Source organism: Triticum aestivum, chromosome 1D (genome assembly GCF_018294505.1).
Source record: "Triticum aestivum cultivar Chinese Spring chromosome 1D, IWGSC CS RefSeq v2.1, whole genome shotgun sequence".
NCBI classification, from domain to species: domain Eukaryota; kingdom Viridiplantae; phylum Streptophyta; class Magnoliopsida; order Poales; family Poaceae; genus Triticum; species Triticum aestivum.
The window spans coordinates 343,452,245-343,473,070 of NC_057796.1; the positions used below are offsets into that span (position 1 = coordinate 343,452,245).

Below are 20,826 nucleotides of genomic sequence, written 5' to 3' on the forward strand. Positions count from 1 at the left end.
AGACTTAAGCATCGCTACGGGTGAGAAGGTCTCATCGTAGTCAACTCCTTGAACTTGTCGAAAACCTTTCGCAACAAGTCGAGCTTTGTAGATAGTAACATTACCGTCAGCGTCAGTCTTCTTCTTGAAGATCCATTTATTCTCGATGGCCTGCCGATCATCGGGCAAGTCAACCAAAGTCCATACTTTGTTCTCATACATGGATCCCATCTCAGATTTCATGGCCTCAAGCCATTTCACGGAATCTGGGCTCATCATCGCTTCCTCATAGTTCGTAGGTTCGTCATGGTCTAGTAACATGACTTCCAGAACATGATTACCGTACCACTCTGGTGCGGAACGTACTATGGTTAACCTACGAGGTTCGGTAGTAACTTGATCTGAAGTTTCATGATCATCATCATTAACTTCCACACTAATTGGTGTAGGAATCACTGGAACTGATTTCTGTGATGAACTACTTTCCAATTCGGGAGAAGGTACAATTACCTCATCAAGTTCTACTTTCCTCCCACTCACTTCTTTCGAGAGAAACTCCTTCTCTAGAAAGGATCCATTCTTAGCAACGAATATCTTGCCTTTGGATCTGTGATAGAAGGTGTACCCAACAGTCTCCTTTGGGAATCCTATGAAGACGCATTTCTCCGATTTGGGTTCGAGCTTATCCGGTTGAAGTTTTTTCACATAAGCATCGCAGCCCCAAACTTTAAGAAACGACAACTTGGGTTTCTTGCCAAACCACAGTTCATATGGTGTCGTCTCAACGGATTGAGATGGTGCCCTATTTAACGTGAATGCAGCTGTCTCTGAAGCATAACCCCAAAACGATAGCGGTAAACCATTAAGAGACATCATAGATCACACCATATCTAATAAAGTACGATTACGACGTTCGGACACACCACTACGCTATGGTGTTCCAGGTGGCCTGAGTTGCGAAACTATTCCACATTGTTTCAAATGAAGACCAAACTCATAACTCAAATATTCTCCTCCACGATCAGATCGTAGAAACTTTATTTTCTTGTTACGATGATTTTCCACTTCACTCTGAAATTCTTTGAACTTTTCAAAAGTTTCAGACTTATGTTTCATCAAGTAGATATACCCATATCTTCTCAAATCTTCTCTGAAGGTCAGAAAATAATGATACCCTTCGCGAGCCTCAACACTCATCGGACTGCATACATCAGTATGTATTATTTCCAACAAGTCAGTTGCTCGCTCCATTGTTCTAGAGAACGGAGTCTTAGTCATCTTGCCCATAAGGCATGGTTCGCAAGTATCAAGTGATTCATAATCAAGTGATTCCAAAAGCCCATCAGCATGCAGTTTCTTCATGCGCTTTACACCAATATGACCTAAACAGCAGTGCCACAAATAAGTTGCACTATAATTATTGACTTTGCATCTTTTGGCTTCAATATTATGAATATGTGTATCACTACAATCAAGATTCAACAAAAATAGACCACTCATCAAGGGTGCATGACCATAAAAGATATTACTCATATAAATATAACAACCATTATTCTCTGATTTAAACGAATAACCGTCTCGCATAAAACAAGATCCAAATATAATGTTCATGCTCAACTCCAGCACCAAATAACAATTATTTAGGTCTAAAACTAATCCCGACGGTAGATGTAGAGGTAGTGTGCCGACGGCGATCACATCGACTTTGGAACCATTTCCCACGCGCATCGTCACCTCGTCCTTAGCCAATCTTCGTTTAATTCGTAGCCCTTGTTTCGAGTTGCAAATATGAGCAATAGAACCAGTATAAAATACCCAGGCGCTATTACGAGCATTAGTAAGGTACACATCAATAACATGTATATCAAATATACCTTTCACTTTGCCATCCTTCTTATCCGCCAAATACTTGGGGCAGTTCCGCTTCTAGTGACCAGTCCCTTTGCAGTAGAAGCACTCAGTCTCAGGCTTAGGTCCAGACTTGGGCTTCTTCCCGGGAGTAGCAACTTGCTTACTATTCTTCTTGAAGTTCCCCTTCTTCCCTTTGCCCTTTTTCTTGAAACTAGTGGTCTTGTTAACCATCAACATTTGATGCTCCTTCTTGATTTCTACCTCCGCAACCTTTAGCATCGCGAAGAGCTCGGGAATAGTCTTTTCCATCCCTTGCATATTATAGTTCATCACAAAGCCTTTATAGCTTGGTGGCAGTGATTGAAGAACTCTGTCAATGACACTATCATCAGGAAGATTAACTCCCAGCTGAGTCAAGTGGTTATGGTACCCAGACATTCTGAGTATGTGTTCACTGTCCGAACTATTCTCCTCCATCTTGCAGCTATAGAACTTGTTGGAGACTTCATATCTCTCAACTCGGGCATTTGCCTGAAATATTAACTTCAACTCTTGGAACATCTCATATGCTCCATGACGTTCAAAACGTCTTTGAAGTCCCGATTCTAAGTTGTAAAGCATGGCACACTGAACTATCGAGTAATCATCAGCTTTGCTCTGCCAGACATTCATAACGTCCGGAGTTGCTCCTACAGCGGGTCTTGCACCTAGCGGTGCTTCCAGCACATAATTCTTCTGTGCAGCAATGAGGATAATCCTCAAGTTACGGACCCGGTCCGTGTAATTGCTACCATCATCTTTCAACTTAGCTTTCTCTAGGAACACATTAAACTTCAAGGAAACGGTAGCACGGGCCATTGATCTACAACAACATAGACATGCAAAAACTATCAGGTACTAAGTTCATGATAAATTTAAGTTCAGTTAATCATATTACTTAAGAACTCCCACTTAGATAGACATTCCTCTAGTCATATAAATGATCACGTGATCCATATCAACTAAACCATGTCCGATCATCACGTGAGATGGAGTAGTTTTCAATGGTGAACATCACTATGTTGATCATATCTACTATATGATTCACGTTCGACCTTTCGGTCTCAGTGTTTCGAGGCCATATCTGCATATGCTAGGCTCGTCAAGTTTAACCCGAGTATTCTGCACGTGCAAAACTGGCTTGCACCCATTGTATGTGAACGTAGAGCTTATCACACCCGATCATCACATGGTGTCTCGGCGCGACGAACTGTAGCAACGGTGCATACTCAGGGAGAACACTTATACCTTGAAATTTAGTGAGGGATCATCTTATAATGCTACCGATGTACTAAGCAAAATAAGATGCATAAAAGATAAACATCACATGCAATCAAAATATGTGACATGATATGGCCATCATCATATTGTGCCTTTGATCTCCATCTCCAAAGCACCGTCATGATCTCCATCGTCACCGGCTTGACACCTTGATCTCCATCGTAGCATCGTTGTCGTCTCGCAAACTATTGCTTCACGACTATCGCTACCGCTTAGTGATAAAGTAAAGCAATTACATGGCGATTGCATTTACAATAAAGTGACAACCATAAGGCTCCTGCCAGTTGCCGATAACTTTTACAAAACATGATCATCTCATACAACAATTTATATCTCATCACGTCTTGACCATATCACATCACAACATGCCTTGCAAAAACAAGTTAGACGTCTTCTACTTTGTTGTTGCAAGTTTTACGTGGCTGCTACAGGCTTCTAGCAAGAACCGTTCTTACCTACGCATCAAAACCACAATGATTTTTCGTCAAGTGTGCTGTTTTAACCTTCAACAAGGACCGGCCGTAGTCAAACTCGATTCAACTAAAATTGGAGAAACAGACACCCGCTAGCCACCTGTGTGCGAAGCATGTCGGTAGAACCAGTCTCATGAACGCGGTCATGTAATATCGGTCCGGGCCGCTTCATCCAACAATACCGCAGAATCAAAGTAAGACGTTGGTGGTAAGCAGTATCACTATTATTGCCCACAAATCATTGTGTTCTACTCGTGCATATAACATCTACGCATAGACCTGGCTCGGATGCCATTGCTGGGGAACGTAGTAATTCAAAAAAATTCCTACGATCACGTGAGATCTATCTAGGAGAAGCATAGCAACGAGCGGGGAGAGTGTGTCCACGTACCCTCGTAGACCGAAAGCGGAAGCGTTTAGTAACACGGTTGATGTAGTCAAACGTCTTCACGATCCAACCGATCCAAGTACCGAACGTACAGCACCTCCGTGTTCTGCACATGTTCAGCATGATGACGTCCCTCGAGCTCTTGATCCAGTTGAGGATGAGGGAGAGTTTCGTCGGCACGACGGCATGGCGACGGTGATGATGAAGTTATCGGCGCACGGCTTCGCCTAAGCACTACAACGATATGACTGATGTATTAAACTGTGGAGGGGGGCACTGCACACAGCTAAGACAATTGATCTTGTGTGTTCTAGGGTGCCCCCTGCCTCCGTATATAAAGGAGGAGAGGGGGAGGCCGGCCGGCCCCTATAGGGCACGCCAAGAGAGAGGAGTCCTACTAGGACTCCATGTCCTAGTAGGATTCCACTTGGTGGAAGGGGGAAGAAGGAAGGAAGAGGGAGAGGGAAAGGGGGGCCGCGCCCCCTCCCCTAGTCCTATTCGGACTCCCCATGGGGGGAGGGGGTGCACCACCTCCTCGTGGCCTGCCCTCTCTCTCCCCTAAGGCCCATGTTGGCCCATTACTTCTCCGGTGGGTTCCGGTAACCCCTCCGGCACTCTGTTTTTACCCAGTACCTCTCGGAACTCTTCCGGCGTCCGAATAACATCGTCCAATATATCATTCTTTATGTCTCGACCCTTTCGAGACTCCTCGTCATGTCCGTGATCTCATCCAAGACTCCGAACAACATTCGGTCATCAAAACACATAACTCATATAATACAAAGTCGTCATCGAACGTTAAGCGTGCGGGCCCTACGGGTTCGAGAACTATGTACACATGACTGAGACACCAATAGCGGAACATGGATGCTCATATTAGCTCCTACATATTCTATGAAGATCTTTATCGGTCAAATCGCATAACAACATACGTTGTTCCCTTTGTCATCGGTATGTTACTTGCCCGAGATTCGATCGTCGGTATCATCGTACCTAGTTCAATCTCGTTACCGGTAAGTCTCTTTAATCGTTCTGTAATGCATCATCCTGCAACTAAATCATTAGTCACATTGCTTGCAAGGCTTATAGTGATGTGCATTACCGAGAGGGCCCAGAGATACCTCTCCGATATACGGAGTGATAAATCCTAATCTTGATCTATGCTAACCCAACAAACAACTTTGGAGACACATGTAGAGCATCTTTATAATCACCCAGCTATGTTGTGACGTTTGATAGCACACAAGGTGTTCCTCCGGTATTCGGGAGTTGCATAATCTCATAGTCAGAGGAACATGTATAAGTCATGAAGAGAGCAATAGCAATAAAACTAAATGATCATTATGCTAAGCTAACAGATGGGTCTTGTCCATCACATCATTCTCTAATGATGTGATCCCGTTCATCAAATGACAACACATGTCTATGGCTAGGAAACTTAACCATCTTTGATTAACGAGCTAGTCAAGTAGAGGCATACTAGGGACACTCTGGTTGTCTATGTATTCACACATGTACTAAGTTTCTGGTTAATACAATTCTAGCATGAATAATAAACATTTATCATGATATAAGGAAATATAAATAACAACTTTATTATTGCCTCTAGGGCATATTTCCTTCAGCTTATCCTCTCCCAAATCATTCCTTATTGTTCAAGTATCGTGTGGGAACTAACGGGGATGGAATCTGTGAAGAATCCCGTCTGAAAGGGAAACTTTCAATGCTGATTTCATGCGGTCGTACCAGACGCAATGTTGCGTTCTAGACTCTTTCGGTATTTTGGTGGCCATCTTTTCCATACGGACTCCAATTTTGACGTTCTTGGGCTCGCGGGATTCGCGAGAGCGACGCCGACACTGCGATGGCATTAGATCTTGATTTGGAGCACTTTGAAAAAAATCACTCTTTTCCCTATCCGAAACACCCAAGTCTGGTACTGTAAATCCTTTGTTTTGAACAAATCTTTGGTCCTTTCATCGTGTTTGGTCCTAGGTTGCTCCAAAACACCTATAGACACAAGAAAACTAATAAAAACTATACAAAATACTAAATGTGCAATGCTCACAAGGAAAAGTGTAAAAACCGGTAATCATGCATAATGGACACATATTTGGTTGGACATGATATATGTGGAGAACATGCAATAAATAAGCTCTAAGAATGCTTAAAATACATAGCCATTAGTCATGTTCCACAAAAGGAAGCATATCCTTGACATTTTGCAGAATGGAGAGGCTACCATCTACAAGGTGTGGCACTACTCCTGCAATCTGACTGTCCTACCTGGCACAATCAATCAGAATGGCCAACACGTCGGCAACAATATTGAATAACATTAGAGACATGGGATCACCCTGACGTAATCCTTTTGTCTGAAAGTAATGACCTTTGTCATCATTGACTTTTATAGCGGCACTACCTCCAAGAACAAAAGTTTGGACCCGTCGATGCCATTTATTGTAGAAAGTTGAAGGGACAACCATTTGACCTTGTCATAGGCCTGTTCAAAATCAATCTTGAAAACTATTCCACTCATGTTTTTCCGGTGCATCTGGTGAACAGTCTCATGTAGGATTACTACTCCGTCGGGTATATTTCTTCCTTGCATGAAAGCCATTTGAGATGGTCGGATGACATGGTCAGCAAACCGTGTTGAGCCTATTAGTAGCCACTTGGATGAAAATCTTGAAGCTGACTAAGACATACGAGTCTATAACGCTGGATCCGCCCAACATCCTTAGGCAACAACACGATCTTGCCAAAATTAAGCTTGAATAGCTCAAGCTGGCCGACACATTATAATGGAAAATTAAATGGTGAACTTAATTACCTCGTCTATGGCAATGATACATGTGATAGTTCATGCCATTGAGGTTTGGCAACACTAACTTTGGCCTAAGGAGTTTATTATTCACTCGGATCATGAAATCCTTGAAGTATCTTGAGGGCCAAGCTAAAATGAATCATAGGTAAAGTTGGCTGAATTTATTGAATCATTTTCCTACGTGGTGAACATAAAAAGGGCAATGACAATGTTGGAGGATGCTCTTTCCCACAAAATGACCCTATTTGAATCTACTTGAGGTTATAGTGTTCGACCTTTAATGCGTTAAGGACTTATATGCTTGGACCCTACTTTTGGTATTCCTTTTTCACATTTCAAAGAGGGTAAAGGTCGGATGAACTATTATTTGCATAAAGGTTTTCTCTTGAGAGCTAACAAACTATGTATTCTCAAGTCGGTTGTGCATTTGCTAATTTTGCAAGATGTCATGGGGGCGTCTTGATGGGACATTTTTAGCATGGAGAATGCTTACTATAAGATGAGGTTGTGCTCAAATACAAGAGTATGGTAGGTGGATATCGTTCTCTTATGCAACAAAGTGTGTTGGTGGCATATTATAATGGAAAATTAAATGATTAACTTAACTACCTCATCTTCTTCAATAAAGGGCATTTTTATTGACTCAAAATATAGCATCAAGCGGATACAAAACATGATGAGTATCGCCCGCTCTGCATAACTAAGATGCACACAGCCAAACAAAAACAAACTAAAAGAAGATAAAAAAGCAACATATCCGCAACAGTAGGATCATATAGGACCGACACTATGCCTATGTCGAAGGAGGTGGTGCACCAATCCGGAGATTATGCTGCCACCCATTCTGGGTGAAGATCTCCTTGGCCACCCGCTCCAACCGCGTGCACATTGCCTTGAACAACGATTGATACCCCGTTCGGTGTAGTGTAGACCACGTACGAAGCAAGTGCGTACAACGTAAAATAACCTGCAAAGGAGAGGTGTTTTTGCCCTCGAAAATCAAATCATTTCTACATAGCCAGAGTGCCCATAATAAGGCATATGCTCCCACCCGAATTAGCGTTTTGAACCTATTTGAAATTCTGTCCAACCAGTGACCAAAAATATTAGCAACATTGTGGGCGGATACAAATTGGACGCTATTTGGACGACTGACCACGCAGAACGCGCAAACTTGCATTGGAAAAGGAGGTGTTTGATTTTCTCCTCATGAGTACAAAAACTACACTTCTTACTCCCGTGCCAATTGCGACGGGCGAGATTGTCTTTGGTTAGCACAACTCCCCTTCGTGGATACCACATGAAGATTTTAACTTTCAGTGGAATCTTCAACGTCCAAATTTTCTTGTTATTATCCACGGGGCCCTCTGAATGCGTGAGGGCATGGTACATAGAGTCGACCGTGAAAGACCCAGATGTACCGAGGATCCAGCGAAACATCTTGTGTCAGGTTAGTTGACCCCAATCGATATAAAATATGTTGCCATGACATAAGACGAGGGCCAATCAAATCCCGCCTGAAAGAAATATTGGGCGTGAATGAACTAAGCACCTGGGCTAGAGTATCATACTTATCGCGAACAATGCGGTACAAAACTGGATATTATTCTCGGAGGCTCGCATTGCCTAGCCAGTTGTCCTCCCGGAAATGAATCTCAGACCCACCTTTTACCGCGAAGGATCCAAAGAGGAAAAGGTGTTTCTTCGCCGCCATTAGACCAGTCCAAAAGTGTGAGTCATCAGGTTTCCAATAGGCCTGTGACATAACTTTTTGGCCTAGATACTTATTGCGCAACAGGGCTTGCCAAACGCCATCCTTAGTAAGTAGTTTGAACAACCATTTCTTAGTAAGGCATCATTCTTGACTTGAAGGTCATGAATGCCAAGTCCACCTTGGTCTTTCGGCCTACAAACTACGCTCCATTTGGCAAGCCTATATTTTTTCTTTTCACTGTCCCCTTGCCAAAAGAATCTGGATCTGAAATAATCCAGCCTCTGCAAGACCCCTTTTGGGAGTTGGAAAAAAGAGAGCATATAGAGAACCATATTTGTGAGGACCGGGTTGATTAAGACCAGTCGTCCTCCAACAGAGAGCAACTTGCCTTTCCAGCTGCTCAACCGTTTCTTTAAGTGCTCCTCTACATGTTTCCACTCCGCATTAGTGAGACGCCGATAATGAATCGGTATTCCTAAATATTTAATCGAGAACTGGCCTTGCGCACAACCAAACAGGTCGGCATACTCAGCCGCTGCCTCACTGGCTTCTCCAAAGCAAAACAATTCGCTTTTATGGAAGTTAATTTTAAGGCCTGACATCTGGTCAAACACTGAAAGCAATAGTTTCAGGTTTCGAACCTTATCTAGGTCATGTTCCATAAAAAATAATTGTATCATCGGCATATTCTAGAATAGAGAGGCCACCATGCACAAGGTGGGGCACTACTCCTGCAATTTGTCCGTCCTGCTTGGCATGATCAATCAGAATAGACAACATGTGAGCCACAATGTTAAATAACATTGGAGACATGGGGTCACCCTGTCGTAGTCCTTTTTTTGTCTGGAAATAATGGCCTATGTCATCGTTGACTTTGACAGCCACACTACCTCCAGTAACGAAATTTTGGATCCACTAGCGCCATTTATCGAAGAATCCTTTCATTCTTAGTGCTTGTTTAAGGAACGACCATTTGACCTTGTCATAGGCCTTTTCGAAGTCAATCCACTCATGTTTTTACGGTGCATCTCGTGAACGGTCTCATGTAGGATTACTACTCCATCGAGTATATTTCTACCTTGCATGAAAGCCGTTTGAGATGGCCGAACGACATGATCAGCAACCGTGTTGAGCCTATTAGTAGCCACTTAGGTGAAAATCTTGAAGCTGAAATTAAGGAGACATATGGGTCTATATTGCTGGATCCGCTCAGCCTCCTTAGCTTTTGGCAACAAAAAGATCTCACCAAAATTAAGCCTGAATAGATCAAGTTGTCCAGCATGAAGACAATTGAACAACTCCAATAGGCCAGTCTTGATGATATCCCAGAAATTCTGATCGAATTCTGTGGGGAAGCCATCAAGGCCTAGAGTTTATTGTGTTCCATTTGAAACACCGCCGCCCTCACCTCCTCCTCAGAGAAAGGTGCCGCTAGGATATCATTCTCTCCTGTTGTGACTTGTGGAATATCATCTATCTAGGTCTCGTTAAGGGTGAAGTTCCCTTCATCAAGTGACCCAAACAGAGATTTGTAGTATTTGGAGATATAACTTTTGAGCTCCGCGTGACCTTCGATCCGTCCCTCATCTTGTTGGAGACTAAATATACACTTCTCTCTATGCCGACCATTGGCAACAAGTTGGAAGTATCGTGTATTATTGTCTCCCTTCAAGATGAAGTCGGCTTTGGATCTTTGGTAGTATTTGATTTCCTCTTCTCGCAAAAGACGTGCAATCTTCTCATTGGATTGATTTTTCAATTCAATCTCTTGTTGTGACAAGATGCGAGTCTCTATGATTTTATCGAGGTCATCAATAATGGTGGCGAGGCGTTGCTTTCCTTTTTTGTATAGTCCATTGGTGTGTTTCGCCCATCCAGATAGGTATCGCCTTGTGGCCCTTATTTTAAAGTTCCATCTCTGAATAGGCGTTACTTAACTACCTCATCTATGACAATGATCTATGTGTTAGTTCATGTGATTGAGGTTTGGCAATGCTAACTTTGGCCTAAGGAGTTTCTTATTCACTCGGATCATGAAATCCTTGGATTATCTGGAGGGCCAAGCTAAACTAAATCATAGGTAAAGTGAGCTGAATTTATTGAATCATTTTCCTATGTGGTGAACATAAAAGAGAGCAATGAAATGTTGGAGGGTGCTCGTTCCCACAAAATGACCCTTTTTGAATCTACTTGAGGTTATAGTGTTGGACCTTAAAAGCGTGAGGACTTGTATGATTGAACCCTACTTTTGGTATTCCCTTTTCATATTCCAAAGAGGGTAAAGGTTGGGAGAACTATTATTTGCATGGAGGTTTTCTCTTTAGAGCTAACAAACTATGCATTCCCAAGTCGGTTGTGCATTTGCTATTTTTGCAAGACATCATGGTGTGTCTTGATGGGACATTTTGGAGTAGAGAATGCTTACTTGATGCTCTCCAGCTTCTTCATTGGCCCAAGATGTGGAGTTGCGCGTTCAACAGTGCATCACATGGCGCAAATATAAGTCCAAACTCAACCCTTATGGTCTTCGAAAATATGATTTAGACATCGAGAGCCAAGTGCCTTCCCTCTTCGAGGCCTCCCCGTGGGAGATGATCAAGGCCAAGACCTCCACCTTGTGAGGATGATCAAGACCTCATCAAGTAGAAGCACTCCACCTTGTCTAGTACTTTGCTCTTGGATTTGATTGGATAGATGGACCGGTCGAGTGGATTACAATTCAGTTTGAGAGTTAAGTTGGCTTGAGTTCTCTTCTCCTAAAGGATTTCACAGCAAATTTAGTATAATGCCTTTTGATCAAACCATTTCCTTGTGCTTTCTTGACAAGAATGGCTAGCCCATTACTAATAAGATCAAAAAGAAGAGGTGACAAGGGATCTCCCTTTCTTAATACATTAAAAGTAGGGATCTAAGGTCCCACCCGGTCATTGACCTTGATAGCCACCCTTCCCCTGGCTATATTCATGATCCAATCACCCCATTTATCCCCAAAGCCTTTCTTTTGCATAATTTGACACATAACAGACCATTTGACCTTGTCATATGTCTTTTAAAGTCATTGTTTTAGCAAAAGACCTGATTGCTTTTCAGAATGAATTCCATGGAGTTGCACCACTCCTTCCACAATGTACCACCCTTTAATAAAACCAGTTTGGGTGTGAGATACCACTTTGGCAGTTATTACACCCAGTGTGTTTGCCAAAATCTTAACAAGTATCTTATAACTTACATTTCGCACAAATAGTTCTGGATTTCTGTATCACTGTCTGACACTTCTGAAATTAGAGAAACAATCTCATGATTCAGCGTCTCAACATCCAAACTCCCCCTGTGAAACTTACCAAATAGATCTTTGAGATCATGTTTAACCCTTCCCAAAACTCCTAGCAGGGAACCCATCAGGGCCAGCTGCCTTGTATCCCATATAAAACACTGCAGACTTGATTTCCCCAAAGGAGAATTCTGCAGTGAGAAAATCGCTATCTTCTGAACTTAAGCTTTCACAAGTAAACCCATCAACGCTTATGTTGGTTATCTCTGTATAGAGAGGGAGGGAAAGGGGATATTATTTTGGCTGGGTAGCACATTATTTTGGACATATTTATCGGAAGTGTTGCAGACCTACAGCTACAACATACAGTGTAAGGATGATCTTTTGTTGTTTATCCAATAGTGTTTATTTATACTTTACATCAGTATTTTTCTGCTATTGCCGTGTCATTATTCTTCTATTTGCATGTGTTCGCAATTTTGGAAAATTTTCTCATAGCGTCAACCCTGGGTGATGGATATCCCAATCATTCTGCAGTTACCTGCCCCTTATTTTGCCTTAATTTGCTGAATCTTGGCTCTTCCACTCTCCATTGTTGGGTTATACAGAAAGGTCAATTATAATACCAATGGCATCGGAAGATCCCAAGCATTTCATATTTCATATATATGGATTTAAGCATCAACAGTTTTCAAACATCATTCACAGACACATGGTATGCCCTCAGCTGTAGGTGTCTACAACAAATCGCAAGGCTTCGCAAAACAACCTTATTTAGTTAATACACCATTTACAATTTTACGCTGTACAATGGAAAACAAGATACGTGTGTGTGTACACATGGTCATTTTTATGTTTGTGTCTGCACCTTTCTAGAGAAAAGGGTGGACATCTGGGGGAAGAACGTCTTCTTTTTCCGTAGCTTCTTGTCCGAAACAAATCCACCCATGCTATTATCTGACATGTATGATATTGGTTCTGTAAGGACCTCCTTATTTTCCTGGTAAGAGGCCTCCTTGTATCCAGCAAATGGAGTACTCAAAGGACTAGTTGCGTATTTTGCAGCTTCATGAGCTTTTCGAAGCTGCTTATGCTCAGATCTCCATTTCCTCAGCTGCGCCTCGGCGCCAAGTTTCCCCTCCTCTGCCATGGCAGCCCTCTGCGATGCGATTTTGAGAGCATCCTTCTTTTGATCCATACTCCTGGTTACTTCAAGAAGTCTCTCCAGGCTCCTTGACTCAGATTCTTTCGCCAGCTCTATTTGCGCCAACGATGCCGCCACCCTCTCGCTGGCGAGCTCTTCGGCTTCATGAACCCTCTTGCTAAGAAGGTAGTATTCGCCTACCGGAAGTGTCACTCTCGGAGAATCTTCAGCACTTGTAGCCTCCTCACTCTCTTGCAATGCTTGAGCTGCCACTAGTGCCAACCTCTCGGATGCCTTAGACGCCTCTATTTCTTTCAAAGCTGCACGTAGCCTGACCTCCACAGTCGTGGCAGCGGCCTTGGCTTGCTCGGCTTCTTCCTTGGATTTCCTCAGTTCTTCTCGTGCCGAATGTGCTGCCACCTTGGCATCATCTGCCTCCTGGGCTGCTCGCTGCAGCATCTTTGGAATATCTGCCATTTTTGCCCTGCTTTCTGCTTCCTTGGTGTACGCCATTTCTATCTCTTGTTTTGTTCTACTGAGCTCGGCTTCTAGAGAAGAATGTGTGATGGACGCCATGCTCTCCCTCTGTTGCAATGTAACAAGTGAAGCTTTCTCCTTATCCAGCTCTGTCTTTAGCGATTCTGCAACAGCTCGTATTAAGTTGGCTTCATCGGTTGTTTTTGCTATGTTTCCTCTAACACCCTCAAGCTCCATTCTGGCTGATGCTAGAGCTTGCTTGATTGACCTAATCATTTCTCTATCTTCCTCAGAACCATGCTCCTCAACTGCTCCGGCTTCTTCGTTAGATTTGCTTGCCATATAGGCAGCCAGATCAGCACTGAGCCTAAGCAAAATGCCCTTGTTTCCATCAAGTTTGGACTGGACAGAGATTTTGGATAGGATTTGCTCATCGAGTTGCCGCAAGTCCTCTTTCGCCTGCTGCAACTCTCTCTCCCAGGCCAGGCAATCCTGCTCTCTTGCCAAAGCTGCTCCAAGCCTGTGCTCTTCTGCGTCGTGGTGCGCGGCGTGCGCCAACTCGAGAGATTCTCTGGATGCGAATAGTTCCAGAGTAAGCTCCTCGACTCGCTTCTCGCTCTCCTTCGCAGCAGAAGCAGCTTCCTCTGCTCTTTTGATTGCTGCATCCCTTTCACTTACTAAGGTGGTGTACTGTTCTTGTGTTGATCCTAATCCCTCTTTGACCATCTTCAGTTCCTCAATAGCCTTTTGATGCCTTTCTTTGGCTACTGCCAACTCTGTTTGAGCTACTACACTGGCTCCATTCTCGATCCCCAGCTCCATTTCCTGTGATCTGAGTTGTGCAAGTTCAGAATCCTGCTTTGATTGCTCCAGTTCAACCTCTGCTCTCTCCAGCTTGTGCTTCAGCTCCTCTACAAGCCTTTTGGTTGTCTCTAGCTCCTCGACCACTAGCGATCTTGCCATTTCAGCAGTTTCTGAACCTTCTTTGACTTGTGGAATGTCTTGTTTAACCTTCTCAAGTTCAAGTTGCGTAGCCCCGCGTCTCTGCATATAATATAAATCAAGTTCTACATCACAAAAGTTTCAGAAACTGCTGAAATCAAGTTCTACATCACAAAAGTTCAAGTTGCATAGCCCCGCGTCTCTGCATATAATTATATTCTGCAGTAATCTACATCACACTTCAAGTTTAAATGTGCTCCTAAAAGAGGAAGTGCATGCATTCCTGTTATGGGATGGAGATGCACATAAATCAAAAAAAAATTGTGCATTTTTATTTCCTTTTTCTTCTTTGCTGGGAACATTCGTGCACATTGATAAAGAAAGCAGCATTACCTCCAATGTATGGGTTCTGTATGCTTTCCAGTCAACAATTCCTCCAAACTTGCTGACAACCTCTTTGACAGACTCAAATGGTGCAGCAGTGTCAACAAGGCCTTTGTATGGCCTGGTTTCAGTTTCTGCTCTCTTATTTGGTGTGGTGGCAATGTTCACCCGATGATCTGTATTGTCCCCGTTAGATTTCCTTGCACTTGTTACCACGGTACTGTCACTGCCTGAACCATTATCAGATATATTGTTCACTTTTTCAGTGTTATTTCTGGAAGTTTCGCCATCGGTCTTGTCGTTCAAGGAAGTGTTGGATACTTGAGCAGGATCCGAGCGTGAGAACATTTCTGGTGATGCAGGTTCACTATTACCTACATGGGTCTTCAAATTATCCTGCTGCTCTGTCAAGTTATGAGGTGACTTTCTTGAATCTCCAGGGATGGTGGACCTAGATTTTCTGGAAGAAGTGTTGCCGGCTCTCCACCATCCTGCATGCTTGCGTCCCTGTGATGAGTGCTATCAGGAGCTTCCATGGTAGCGGAGAAATCGCTGAATCTGCCCAAGTCCTCTCGTGTTACTGTATTCAGCAGGATTAGCCTTTCTGACAAGATGTTCTCCTGAAGAAATTTCAAACAAAAAGAGGGGAAAACTTAGAGAAGGTGAAGGCAAAGCCAGAGAAGTACATGAGTTTAATTAAGGCGATGCAAACTTGCTGGGTGGCATTCAGCTTAACAGGAAGGCACAACACAAACTATAGCCTCCACATCACAGAGAAAATAAGCTGTGAGAATCAACTCAAGTTTTGCATTTGTCAATTTTCAGAACAAATCAGCCTAGTTCTGATGTGTTTGTCATGAGCACCCTGGTGCTGCTGTGCAGTAAAGGTTGACTGAAGGTATAGTACGAACACAACAGCTTTTTTTTTGGGAAAGGAGGCCATCGCCCGGCTTTAAATTAATGAAACCCTTACAACGAGCATAACATTTTTTCCTTCCCTTTTGGCCCCGAGAACTATGACATGTTTGATGTTTCTATATGGTTTCCATCATTCGTCATCCATTGCTACAGCCTGACCTTTTCATCCCTGCAATTATTCAGCAGCTGTTCCACCTAACCTTACTTGGTTTCCATATAGGCATATATAGCCAAACAAAAGGGAAAGGCAACGAATTTGAGACTGTTTCCCCCGAAAAATACGCCATGGCTTAGGAAACATCATAATTAAACAAGAAGAGCGAGACTGCGGCCAGCTATCCCAAGCTCCTGTCCTAGCAGCGTTTTAAATTGCCAGTTAAGGAATCAAGAACTATGTGTGCAGTGCAGTCGGTGAAATCCATGAATCGTCTTGTGGCCACCCAAGAGGATTTTGTCTTTTGCATGCCGACATGTTTCCTCTGTTTCTCATCTATCGGATTGCAGAGTATATCATGTAAAATTGGTCTAATCTCATGCATGTCAAATGAAATAACGACATGAAAAAGTCTACTTGGTTGCAAAGAAAGAAGTATCAGAACCAAGTCAGTCTTGTGCGTGCGTATTGACTCGATCAACTCCCTCCCCAAGGGGCACCGGTTGACCCGGAAATGAAAACCCAGGAATGCACAGAACCCTTGGAAGATGCTCTCCCACAGGAATTGCCAGAGGCCCGAATCCATGTCGGGCGGCCGGGCAGAATCAACAAGTCCGCTTAGAACCCAGCTCGGAACAAGGAGATGGTATGAGCTCAGTTTAATTACCTGGTCGCGGGATGAATGGATGAACGAATGGGTTCCCTCTAGGCTCCGGCCGAAACGGAGCGACCTCCCCCGGCGACTGGAAACTCCGCCCTTTCCCCAGATCAATTTTCTCCCTGACTTGTTTTCTAGAGCCCGGTGGGAGACCTGACCGGGTGTGTCTCGCTTTGCTTTGCTTTTCTTGGAGTAGTACTGTCTCCGTGTAGCTCGTCGCGTCACTGCGCACTTGCCGTCGCCGTCGTCGTAGTAGCTCTGCGTTAGTGATTACGTATCGGAGGATTTAGGATTGGATTGGTGGCGATTTTGCGCACAGCACCCTCCGCTTTACTAAATCTAGCAAGCGTTGAAGATTAAAGAGCATCTCTAGCAGATCCCGCAAACCAGGTCATCCGGCAAAATAACCGTTCATTTGCGAGATGGAGGGCGTTTTGCCGGACCGAATAGATCCCGCAAATTCGGCCGTCCCGGATTTTTTTTATGGGATCCGCCGGCTCATTTCCTTGGATTTCCCTAGTTTTAGTCGGCTCCCCTTTCCTTTGGCGCGAACCAACTACCGACCGCTTCATTTCCTGCCTCCGGCGCCACCGCCGCCTCCAATCTCGTCCCCGACCTCGTCGTCCGGCCTCGTGGCACCGGAATTCGACCAGATGGAGTACCCGCGGCCGATCATACCGGCGCCGCCCCGACTCCTCCCGTCGCCGCCATCAAGAGGAAGTGGCATGGGAACCACCTTGTCCAAGGCGGCGCATCCGGCGCGACACCACCGATTTTCGGCCCCGCTCAGGTTCCACCAGTCAAAGCCGCGGGTGCAAGGAAGAATACCCCCATCACCGGCCCGTCCGGTGCACGGGCAAGGCCCCGAGGAAGAAGGCGATCGCGACAAGGGGCCGGGCTCCTCCTCCACCTCCGGTCGTCCACGACATCCACATTCACGGCGACTCCGTCGGTCACGCCTACAACGTGTTCGATGAAACGACCGGGGGTATAAATTTCTTTCTTTTGCTTAGTTTGCTCTTGTGATCTATGCTTCGGCCGTTCGGAACACTTGTTTGAGCTTTGCCCGTTAAATTTTGTGGCCTAAGTGTGCCCTTGACATATACCGAGATGTTGGTCGAGAGCGCAGTGGATTTGAGTGCCCCCCTTGGCAATTTCTATGCGACTCATGTTGAGGTCGAGGCAGAGGTGGATCAAGAGGACGGTGATGACGATGTGCAAGTGATCGATGAGGCCAACTATGATGCTCGGGTGGAGAGGACGGACAACTACACGGAGACGGAGGATGTGTGCTTAGTTCAAGCATGGGATTGTATCTCTCTTGACGCCGTGGCCGGCAAGGATCAAAGCTATGGGAATTATTGGCAAAGAATCGAGGACAAATATCACCAAATGATACCATTCCCTTCCGGTCGGACCTTGAAGTCACTTCAAGGCCGTTGGGATACCATCAACAAAAATTGCGGCCATGGGAGTGGGTGCTTGGAGCAAGTACGGAGTGCACCTCCAAGTGGCGTCATTATTCATGATTATGTGAGTATTTTTTTATCTTGGTGTCTTTGGTCGTGTTGATATGAAGAGCATGAGCTCATACTTCATCACGGGTAGTTTCCTTGAAAATTTTAGGCTTTTCTAGTAATCCATCAAGTATGCCACACATGCAAGTCTACAAGAGTGTGAGCAACGGAAAGCAAAGACATGCAAGTAAAAGTAACAATGTAGAGTTTAAAGGAATGCAAACATGGATTGACTCGGTGAAGATATTTCCCGTGATTCGGATAGTTGACGCTATCCTACATTCACGTTGATGGAAGATTCAATCTACGAAGGACCTAAGATCATAAGGATCATGGTTGCGAGATCCCACTAAGGGACGGTTCAACGGACACTCACCCATGAATGGTCAACAAAGGAGCTATCGACCTATTTCACCATGGCGTACACCCACGAAGGACTAGTCTCACTAGGGTAGATCTTCACGAAGTAGGCGATCTCCGGGACCTTACAAACCTTGTGGATCCTTCACAAACTTGAAGATTTCCATGCACCTAGATAATCTAGGAGGTGGACACCCTCAAAACTTAACAAGATAGAGGTTGCGTAGTGATGAATCCCTTGCTCTTGTGCTTTAAAAGATAATCTTCTCAACACTAAAATTCTCAAGATTTGTCTTTTGGGGATTGGAGAAGTAGGAGTGGAAGCAAGAGGGGATTAGATCTCAAAAGATTGCCTTGGATGGTTGAAGTAGAAAGCCCTTTGAAATCAGCACTAGAAGATGGTTCGAGTACGAGCGCAGGCGCCGCCTTTTCCATGGATGTCGGAGTTGAGGAAGGCGTGGAAAATGTGATGGGGGCGAGGAGGAGGCTCCAAACTCAATTCCCGACCATGCGATGACCAGAACGTGATGGTGGACGACAGGTGGACGGGCATGAAAACTCCTTCCCACTCGATTTTGCAGGAATATGATGCATTTTGACTTATGCGGTTAAACTCCAAGATTTTGGGTATGGGAGCATATCCAACAGAGCCCCTTTACCCAATAAAAATCAGATATTAGGGGAGTTGGGCCAAAAAGCAACCCAACTCTCCTACCATTTAGGGGAAATTGATCTCCCCAATATGAGTCCCAATAAGTGGCACGTCAGAGTGTTGCCGCCAAAGTTTAACACCCCAACGCTGACGACCATCGCACAGTCGTCGTCCACTGTTGTCCGCCATCCGTCTGCCGCTCCCACCATTGAAGAAAGAGGAAAAAAGACAGATTATACACACTTATCAGAAGAGTTTTTTGGGATATCTTTTTTTGGTAAAAAGTCCATTTTACTCCCCCCCCCCCCCCGCGGATAAAATGGGTGGTCGCATAACCCCGTGGCCTTTTTCCGGTTCACTTAACCCCAAAATCTAACCAATCCCATTCAGAAATCATCATTGGTGGGTTTGCTCGGGTGGTTTGCTATTGTGGACAATGTCAAAGCCGTTTGTTGACTAGTGGGATCATGTCGTCCGGTGACGAGGTTATATTGGCACGAAGATGGGGTGCTGGCCATTACTCCTGTGTCGCTGTCGTTACTTCAACGGCGACCCGTGAATGGTCGTCCCAACACCCGTTTGGACTAGGGCTTGGCCCTATGGGCTCTAGAGCAGCGCCGTGTCTGACTAAGGAGTTGGGCGTTCTCGAGAGGGGTCGAAGCATTGCTAACAAGGACCTCCAACGGCTGCAGAACTACTATGGGCGACGCGTGGCGCGAGTAGGCTACAAAGATAGATGAGGGAACAAAAAGGCTCCAGAGGAGCAGGGCTCATCTAGGGGGGGCTAGTGTAGGAAGGGAGACCGAGGATGCTCTGCAGCGATGCCATGGATGCTTAAGGCGGCGAACATAGCGTAGGCTTGCGGGAGGGGCTCGAGGTCGCGGGCCTCACCGAGAAGCTGTCCATAAGGTGCGCGTGGTGGTCCCGATTCAAGGAAGGGGTTGTGAAGGCCGGGAGCGCGCCAGTGATGGTTAATTTTGGCGAGGCAGCCGTGGTGAGGAAGATGACGATGCCAAGCTCGATTAGGGGTGGCTTAACACAATAAATTTGGCAGAGTTGAAGAGGGCAATGAGGCAAACGTTCTGAATATCTTGGTGTGGCTTTGTGCTTGCTTCGACCACGTGCACGGAAACAGTGGCCGTCGACCAAAGCTCGGGCGCTCTCGGGTTGTTGTGGATGTCGGAGAGGAGGGAGAAGGGAGAACGTGGCGGTGGCGGGGGAAGAAGTGTCTAGGATTCGAGTTCCTTGGGGAAGGGCGGCTTTAAGGGAAGGGGAGGGACGGGGCGCAGTAGGAGCTCACTGACTTTTGCCGCCACGCGTCGTCCGAGCTGGGATCCGACGAGATCGGAGCTGGATCCGCTGCCCGCTGTCACTTGCACCCAAAAAATGTTTCGGCACTATAAAGATAGTGACCCCTCCCATATTAAAAGAGGAGATAAGAGGGACCATGTTAAGATTAACCTTAAATTTTAAGAATAACGATGTTTCTAAGACTTGGACAAATTTCGGGTTCAAGGCTCGTGATGCACTGGCCAATCCACAGAATAACTGTGATCTAACACATCGATTTATGAAGAATAATACAGCTACAGTTACCTATATAAACAGTACAAATCTTCAGTGATCTACAAGCAAGTGTGACATCCCCTGCAAAAAATAGAACAAGTGTGAGATCTTGCTTGCCTTCACCATTTTAGAGGTAAATACACCGGTGTTAAGGCATGTCTCTCTCTAAGTAGTTTTGGTGATTGATGACAATGCTTTTGCGGACTAATCGTGTGCGTTGAGTATTTCAGA

General features: G+C 44.8%; 1 pseudogene; it reads right to left on the reverse strand.

Moving 5' to 3' along the window:
• Positions 1–12,496: 12,496 nt before the first annotated feature.
• LOC123181927 (protein WEAK CHLOROPLAST MOVEMENT UNDER BLUE LIGHT 1-like) lies at positions 12,497–15,387 on the reverse strand (annotated as a pseudogene).
• Between the last annotated feature and the right edge of the window lie 5,439 nt (positions 15,388–20,826).